Source organism: Triticum aestivum, chromosome 7A (assembly GCF_018294505.1).
Source record: "Triticum aestivum cultivar Chinese Spring chromosome 7A, IWGSC CS RefSeq v2.1, whole genome shotgun sequence".
Classification (NCBI taxonomy): Eukaryota; Viridiplantae; Streptophyta; class Magnoliopsida; order Poales; family Poaceae; genus Triticum; species Triticum aestivum.
This window is the reverse complement of record NC_057812.1, coordinates 426,994,168-427,003,607: the sequence shown is the minus strand read 5'-3', so window position 1 is coordinate 427,003,607 and position 9,440 is coordinate 426,994,168. Positions and strand designations below refer to the sequence as shown.

Here is a 9,440-nt window from a genome sequence, read left to right as displayed (position 1 = left end):
AATACTCAGCACGGCTTGTGTAGATTCAGCAAACTAACACCATACATGTGGGACCATGAATTACCATAGATGAATGACAATAGTAGAACATATCTGAATTCTTTGCATGGAAGGTCAACTTTGTTCTGCTCTCCGGAGCCTGACGCTAGTCAACATACGTCCATCAAGCCCACAAGGACACACGTCCAGTATCCAGTAGCAGCAAGGCATGCAAACCACCGTGAAGAACAGTGCATAGCTGGAGTAGGACTTGGCGTATAGTTGTTGTAGAACTTCATGGAACGTCTATGAACATCTCAATGGTTGTAGAAGGGTAAAATGAGAAATTTTACAATAAATTAGACACACACACACACACCTGCAGTTCTGTCAAGACTGTTAAATTCAGTTAACACATTTTTCACATGAGCAACACATCTATATGTAGCAGCACATCAGAGAGACTGGGGCAAATCGACAGCTAGTTTAAAGAGAAGAAAAAAAATGCTAAATAGAAACAACCGTAGTAGCTGGATGCCATAGCTTTCCACACATGAGGATTTCAGGGGAGCACTACACACGACTGTTTTGGAGAGGCACTTGGGATGCCACGAAGCACCATGCGCGACAGCAGAGGAAAGGTGCGGGGAAGGTCAGAGAGAGTTGACGAGGAAGGTCGGGGAGAGCTGACGCCGATGTAGAAGAGGCCGAAGGAAATTGAGGGCGAAACAGCGGCGTTGAGGAGGAGACTGAGGTAGTTCATTTTTGTGCGAACGCCGGCATGGAGGAGATGCCGGTCTGTATCCCGCTCCCCGCGAGTGCTGCGAGAGAAAGAAGGTCAGTATGAAGAAGGGGAGAAGGTCAACTTTGGAAACGCGATGGAATTCATCCCGTCACTGAAGGACGACGACATGGAGCTTCTCACAAATCTCGGCGTCATCGCCGCATTGTGGTCAGCGACGAGCAGCGGAGGTGCGTCCGTCGACGGGAGCAGATGAGATCGCCGGAGCAAGGGGCGGCGAGTTTCTGAGCTCGCGCCATGCTCCCGAACTGCACTGCTTTTCAGAGCACCACGGACGGCGACGGGCTACGCTAATAGAGAGCATGGGGGCAACGGCTGGGGCAAGCGGCGGCGCGATAAGAGGTCGGGCCTCGCAGCGTCGTGATTGGTGGCAGGGGCGGCCGGCGGCGCAGTTGGTGGCTGGGGCTTCGCCGCCTCCAGCCGCCGCGGGCTCCCTCGCGCCGGCGTCTGCCGTCGCTCGCTCGCCCGCGCCGGCGGTCAGACCTAAGGTGGCGACGGAGGGGAGAAGCTGGATCCGGCAACGGTGGTAGAAGGGATGGGAGAGGGGGAGCAGGATCCGGTCGGCGGCGGCGAGTCGCGTCAGAGATGACCGCCGGCCGGTGGTCGTTAGGACGAGAGGGCAGAGGAGGCGGGATCGGGATCCCGATCGGGGTCGCCGCAAGTCTCGCACCTGGTCGGGCGCGAGAGGTTGGGAAGCTCGGGAAGGCCCTGTTGGGCCCTATACAGGGTTGCTGTGATCCAAATAATTATTTTAATATATATATATATATATATATATATATAAGAAAATTGGTTAGTATTCCTAGGAGTATGTACTCCCACCTCCATGCACTATCCCATCTTATCCAGACTATTTCATGCTTTTAATAATTAAATTGAATTACGTATGGATAATCACGTGGTAGTTCAAAATCGCTTAAACAGAATCCTTGTTTTTAGGGATAAACAAAACGACACCCCCACTTGCGTGAAAAACCCCATCGTCATTTGTTACAGCCCAAATGTCGTACGGCTCTCATCAAGCTCCGCCGCCGCCAGCGTCGACGACTGCGAATGATGGTGACAATCGTCGTCCCCGTATATACCCAGCAGGTCTCCGGCATCTAGATCAAGCACTCTCCTTCGGCGCTACTCCACCTGGTAGAATTGGCCAGATCTCAAACCGGGTACGCTGCACTTACGTCCAAGTATCACCATTGTTTTTCCCGTACAGGTAATTAATGGACGGGAGGTAATTGGAGGAAGGGTATGGAACTATCAAGTTGTGTTCAGGTATATGTACAAGATGATGTAGGTGTGTCAAGCTTTCTTACTGTAATTTTTTCTCCAGTTGCTTGTTGTAGGTCACAATAATGAAGTCAGCGGGGCTTCTCAACGAGGAAGAGGAGACGAGGCCAGCCGGCGGCTCAACAAGACGGCTCGACCATGCATGCATGCAGATGTGATGCGTCGCGATGGCTCGACGATGTAGACTAACGCATCCGGCGACGGGTTGACAACGTTTTCCGTGACAACAGACAACTCCATCGTAGTTAGCATTTTGGTCGCTCACAGTCAAGTTACTTCATCCATGGTGTGGCCATAGATCCAATTGGACATGGATGTGGCATAGTCGAGCTTTCTTTGCACTAGTCTTCTGCGGACCCAACATGCGCGAACGTGTTGTCAGGGTGCGGAATACGTAAATCGATCTGCATCCAACTATCCAACATGTATATACTTTCTTATGGATAGCACGTACTTCTTTTTGGGTAGCTTATATACTCCTTTGATCTGTACAAGATATACTTCATGCCAAAAATTTCAAGTATAAAGTCCATAAGGAAACAAGTACGTACATACTCTTAATGTACGTCAATGATGCCTCTTTCACATAATAAATAATGTTCGCTGCAAAAAAAACATACTAAATAATGATGCCTCATTTTTGGATGCTTGGCACATACCACTTAAATAAAAAAGTATATGCGAAGAAAATGCAGTATATACTACCTATGAAAAATCAGTACATACATACCCATTCATTAAAGATGTACATACTAATTTGGATGTTTAATATATACCACCAAAAAATCTGTATATACTACTTTAAAAAATAGGTGGTATTATATACCTCACATACAACATTTTAAAATATATTACATACCCCTTTAAAGAGAAGTATATCTCATTTGAGAAAAGAACCATATACTCCTTCCCAACAATCAGTTATCATCTTTGCAAAGGAAAAAAATCAGATATCAATATATACTGATCAATATTGCATGTTTCATACGAAGGATACTCCACCATAAACATACGGTAGTATATACTATGAGAATAGTAGTATATACTCCATTCAAAAAACAGATATGTATATACTCCTTTGAAACAATCAGTAAGTATGTAGACATTTTTACATAACCCCATGTCCAGATGCCAATAAATAATTAATTCAAACTTGAATTGCATGGTTCAATCTAATCTCTTGTTAGCTACGCATGCATGGGGGAGTTCTGGCGGGCTGGTTGTTAGATCTGTTCGGCCACCATTTAAGGAATTGGGTATAATAAAAAAACTAATGGTGGGAGTATATACCCCTGGGAGTATAAAAGAGGAGTCATATATATATATATATATATATATATATATATATATATATATATATATATATATATATATATATATATGTCACAGCTTTAGCTTTGGTCCTGCTTGTCTTTGTATCATCACCTTGCATCATGTTTAAATTCTCAGAAACTTGAAATGGGGATGTTCAAACCCTAGCACCACACGGATTTCAAATAGGCTCAACTAAGGTCATTTTCAATGAACCCAAAAATGCCGTTTGAAAATGTTCATGATTTCTGATAAGGCTGAAAACCTCTTCCAAAAATGATGAACATATTTCTAGGTTATTCCTGGATTTTTGAATTAAGTCATATTGTATTTGACTTTGGGCATTTAAATACTATAAATAATTTAAATGCTCAGATAATGCTGAAATTAAATATAGGCCACTAGAATAATCTAGAGAGTGTCCACAAACTATTCCAGCAATTTACAAAATGCTTTAGTATTTTTACTAAAGCCAAAACAGCAACAAACAAATAGAAAAACAAAAACAAAAAAGGCCTACCTGGACTTATCTGGCCGGCCCAGTGGACAGCCAGCCCACGAGGCCCACGCGCCAGTCACCCCTAACCTCCTGCCAGTAAGCAGGAGGGCGTGTGGCCGCGGCGCGCGCGCACGCGCTCGGCCAGCTCCTGGTTGCCGATGTTGCTGGGGACGGCTCCGAGCGCCACGACACCCCCTGGAGACCCCTCGCTCCTCTCCCTCACTCTCTGATCTCTTCCTCACCCCCTAGCTCCTCCCCGAGATCCATCCGAGAGCAACCACCGGCCACCGTCTCGCGTACGCGCAGCCACAGCCGTCCCCTCGCCCTCCGGTCGTGCCCCCGAGCTCTGAATCCTCGCGTCGTTTCTCCAAGACGAAGGAACCAAGCCCGGACGGCCTGCATCGCCGTTGCCATCGTCTTCTTCCTCCTCTGCCACCGGAGATCGCCACCGACCTCCCGTCGTCACCAACCCCTCCCCGAGCACGCCGAGGTCTTCGTTCAACTCGCTGTGAGTTGCTCCGTCTTTCCCCCTCCTCCCTGAGCTCGTTCCCTTCCTCTAGCCGCATATTCCACCGAAGCCGTCAGCTCCTCGCGACCGGCGATGACGCAGACGCGGCCATGGGCATTGCAGCCCGTGTCCGAGCACACCAGTGTGCTCAGCGCGTCTCCGCGAACCCATAGCCACCAGTATCTCCCCCTCCCACGCTCTCTAGCCCCGAACCCATCTGCTCCCGAACTCCGGCCGTCGCCTCACTCGGCGCCGTTGCCGTTTCCGGCCGCCCTAGCACCACCCACCACCACCGATCGATGCGCCTCGTCGCGCTGCGTCCGCAGGACCCAGCCGCGCGAGCTCTCGTCGCCGGAATCGGCCGGACGGGCAACCCCACCGTGTTCCGTTTAGCCGCCGTTTTGGATGACGTGGACGCGTCATTAGCGACTAATTGAACCACTAACTAACCCCCTGGCTCGCTGACATGCGGGCCCCGCTGCCACCAACTAACAAAAATAGATTAAGATTAATCTAAACACAGTGGCCCCACGCGTCACCGTTGACCTTGCTGACGTGGCCGTTGACCGGACCCACCTGTCTGTGACACTAAATGTCACTGGGTCACTGACCAGTGGGTCCCACTGGTCGGGTTTGACCTGGACCGTGCCCCGTTGACCTGCTGACGTCATGACGATGTCATGCTGACGCAGTAATTAATTTCTGTTTTAAAAACAATTCAGGAAATTCCAGAAAATGACTTAAACTTCAAAAAATCATAGAAATTAAACCGTAACTCCAAATGAAATAATTTATATATGAAAAATTATCAAAAAAATTCAAGGAATCTATTTATGGCATTTTCATGCATGTTAGAACAACTTATGGCTGCTGTTTAGGCCAACTCACATAAATGGAATTTAAACTCTCACATATGGAGTTTGAATTTGAACCTAGGGTTCAAACCAACTCCATTTAACATGTTGCTAGTTGCATTAGCTCAAACCACAGCATATTGACATGTCATGATCATGCATCATATTGTGCATTGCATTGATTGTGTTTCTTTCTCTGTTGCCGGTATTTGTCCCCTCTCGATAGACGTTGTGTCGACGTTGTGATCGTTGAGACTGATGAAGAATCAATGCTATCTTCAGAAGTGCCAGGCAAGCAAAAACCCCTTGTTCATTCTGATACAAACCCACTCTCTTGCACATGCTCTCTTTTACTGCATTAGGACAACAACGATTCAACTGTTACATGTTGCGGTAGTTGAACCCCTTTCCTTTGCATGACCTGTCATTGCCACAGTAAATAGATGAAACCCACTAGCATGAGTAGGAGTTGTTTGAGCCCTAATGTGCCTACTCATTCATGTTTGCTTGTCATGCCTGCTATTGCTTAGAGTTGTGTCAGGTCTGATTAATCGGGGATGAATTGGAAAGTTGTGAACATGTCCTACTGTGTGTGAGCTAAGTGTGTGAACACGATTTGGTAAAGGTAGCGGTGAGAGGCCATGTAGGAGTACATGGTGGGTTGTCTCATTGCATCCGTCCTCAGGAACTGAGTTCTGTGTCTGTGATCCATGAACAGCTACTACCACTCATTGGGATCCTTAACTGACCCTCTCGGCTTCTTAATCACCCTAGTACTCTGTCCAGGAGTTGCAACTAGTTTCTGGTGTTTGCAGGTTATGTGTTGGCGGCCGTGCGTAGCGCTGACCCTAGGGGTGGGCTATGATGTGGTAGATACACCGTGGCCGGGCATGCCGGGCGCCCGTTTGGTGTCTCGGAACCCTGTACACATCGTTCGGGGCCGTATGTGGAAACCTCGGCCGGACTCCCTGCGGATGGAACCTGGATAGGTGATAAACCTGGACTAGAGACTTGAGTGTTTAGGTAGGCCGTGGCCGACACCCTCGTTGGGCTTCCGCTTGAAGGTTGCCGAGTACATGTCGTGTAAACGACAGTAAGTGGTGGGAGCGTGTGTGAAGAAGTACACCCCTGCAGGGTTATCATTATCTATTCGAATAGCCGGATTCCTCGGATATGGAAACTTGGACCCCTTGCATAGTTCATAGACAAGTGAAAGTGGATACTCTAAAATGCGCAAGATAAGTGTGAGTGCTATGGATGGCGATCTCATAGGGAGATGGGAGCGGGTCCATAGTGGTGTATTGAATGGTGAATATGTGGACTCATTTGCGCCACCTCAAAAGAGTTGCTTGCAGTCGTAGTTCAGGTTAGCCACTGAGTCAAAGCTGGCTTGCTGCAGTTAAACTCCACCACCCCCTTTGTTGATACCGATGCATATGTAGTTAGTTCTGATGTAAGTCTTGCTGGGTACATTTGTACTCACGTTTGCTTAATTCATGTTTTGCAGAGAGACTTCAATCTCGCTAGTAGTTCCACGTGGACTTCAACGTTTAGCTTGTTACCTCAGCTACGTTCTTGTGCCCTTGGCAGGGTCTGGTAGATAGTTGGGCTTCTCAGCCTTTTCATTTGTAGATGTCTGTACTCAGACATGTTAAGCTTCCGCATGTGCTTTGATTTGTATGCTATGATTGTTGGGTCATGAGACCCATGTTTGTAATTTCTCGCTCCTCGGAGCCTAAGGAATAAATACTTGAGTTGTAGAGTTATGTTGTGATGCCATGTTGTATTTACACATATCAAGCATATTGTGTGTATGATTGAAATGCTTGGTATGTGTGGGATCCGACAATCTAGCTGTTTATCCTTGGCAGCCTCTCTTATGGGAAAATGTAGTCTAGTGCTTCCATGAGCCATAGTAGTCCGCTACAGCCCGGTTCACCGGAGTCCTGTTAGCCCAGCACTACTGCTCAGGACACTTGACTAGCAGGCATGTGTTTCACTTTGTTCCTGTGTCTGTCCCTTCGGGGAAATGTCACGCGGTGACATCCGGAGTCCTGCCTAGCCTGCTATAGCCCGGGTTCCCGGAGTCCTGTTAGCCCATTGCTACAGCCCGGATTCACACGCTGCTGACCGACATGCTCGATGTGATTCATGTATGCATGTCCCCATAGGTTGGTGCCGCTTTGGGTTCACGACTAGCCATGTCGGCCCGGGTGCTCTGTCATATGGATGCTAGCGACACTATCATATACGTGAACCAAAAGGCGCAAACGGTCCCGGGCCATGGTAAGGCGACACCCGTGGGAATACCGTGCGTGAGGCCACAAAGTGATATGAGGTGTTACCTGCTAGATCGATGTGACTTGGAATCAGGGTCCTGACAGCTTTGGTATCAGAGCCTGACTGCCTGTAGGATTAGGAAGCCAAACTGGTCGAAGTTGAGTCTAGAAATGCTTTAGTTATATAAGGGAATTGATTGTGGAAGGGAACGTAAGGCTCTTTTTACTCCTTTACCTTATGCCCTTCTGATCTGAGTCATCTTATCTTTTCTACGGGGTTAAGAACTAGGCTTCTCTTCTATCTCTCAGGATGACGTGTTACTAAACCATAGTTGCCTAGGATTGTTGAGTTCAAGCCTTAGTTTAGTTCCTACTACTTCCATATGTTCGTAGCTGGCCTCAGAACTTTGATATTGTGATGTTGAGTGGTTATGCCACCATTTTTGCAGGATGTCTCAAATCTTTTGAGCAATTACAGCCGTTATGCTGTCCGAGTCATCCCAGGTTTCTAAATAGTACGATGCATTTGCAACTCCCTTCTTCCTGTTCTCGATGTTCCTTTGGGCTAGATTAAGCACACTAATCGGTCTGTTGAGGTACTCCATTGCCTTGACATGTATGTTGGAGTTAGTATTATGACCCTAGGTGTCTTCGAGAACCACTCAGTGATCTAGCAATGTTTCTGTTCCCAGTGTGATGATTCTGGCCACCATTCTCGAAAACATCCCATGATGCCATTTAGTAGTAGATATTCTACTTCTGGGTTCTTAAGCCCAAGATTCACCCTACTTGCTTCGTGTTGATAGTGTAGCTAGTTCCTTTAGGATATTAGTAACCTTTGTGATAGTCCTCGAGGTCCGTGGTATTTCCTTCTTCAAAATACCATGAACCATTAAGGCAAAAGTTCTTTGAACCAAAAGATCACCATTAGAGTACTCCTGAGGAGTTCTCCATTCATAATTGTGATTCTGCCAGTTCTACCTTTCTGCATGGGTTATCCAGAAGAAACCTATTGAACTTGGTTCGACATACTAATCTATGCATCCACAACTCAGAAAATTATATGTTCCTTGAGTTGTCCCTCTTTAGTTGTTTTCTGACTCTCGTCTATCAACTGATAGTCGGGAGTAGTTGTGCGATCGTGTTCATCGATGCCTGCTATTCTTGTGGTCCGTCAAGCCATTCTATTCCAGAATGACTAGGAGAAACAAACTCCAGTACCTTATCCATATCTAGGATTGGGTCAAAGTAGTTGTATTCCATGGATCAAAATGCCAACCCAGCTTTTGCTCTGTTCTACCTTGGAGTGTTACCATATTTATGTCAAGTATGTCATGAGAATTGCACCAGCTCTTATGAATTCTTGACGCAGTGATACTTCTCGCCATCATTATTCATTCTTCGGTTCCGTGTTGGTAACCGGAATGCCGACAAGTGAACTGAGATGTGTGAAATCAATACTCCTAGCAACCCCGTTGCTTGGTAGTTAATGGACAATAAACTCCTTCTTAGCGTGTTGGTTATTGAATCATCATTCTAAGATTGATCGTGCTACCTAGTCCTTATTTCCGGAGCACTATTCGATCAATGAGTTAGGATTGTGTCAAACCCTTGCTCTATTGATCACATCGTCTTGCCTCGCAAAGCAAGATTGTTTTCGAGCTTAATAACATATCGGTGGGTTGTGATTTTCCAAATATCTTCTTGGAAGTATCACCAGGTTGTCACCTGATCGCTATGTTGAGTTCGTGATCAAGTTGGTTTCTTGTAGCCACCCTTTTCTCCAAGAATCTGTGTTGGATACCCCTGAGCTAGTTGGTTAAGTTTAACAACAACTTGGAGAGTTGGAAGATAAAAGCTTGTCTTGCTTAGTTCGTGTTAAGGGATATCTTTTGTGTGTGTGTGTGTGTTGAAGAAAGAT

General features: G+C 46.7%; 1 long non-coding RNA gene across 1 annotated transcript; it reads right to left on the bottom strand.

Annotated features, from left to right (window-relative positions):
* Positions 1 to 303: 303 nt before the first annotated feature.
* Positions 304 to 1,493, bottom strand: LOC123150824 (uncharacterized). The gene is made up of 2 exons (XR_006475365.1): positions 905 to 1,493; positions 304 to 800 (listed from the first exon to the last, which is right to left on the bottom strand). It is a non-coding gene; the product is annotated as an uncharacterized lncRNA (long non-coding RNA).
* Between the last annotated feature and the right edge of the window lie 7,947 nt (positions 1,494 to 9,440).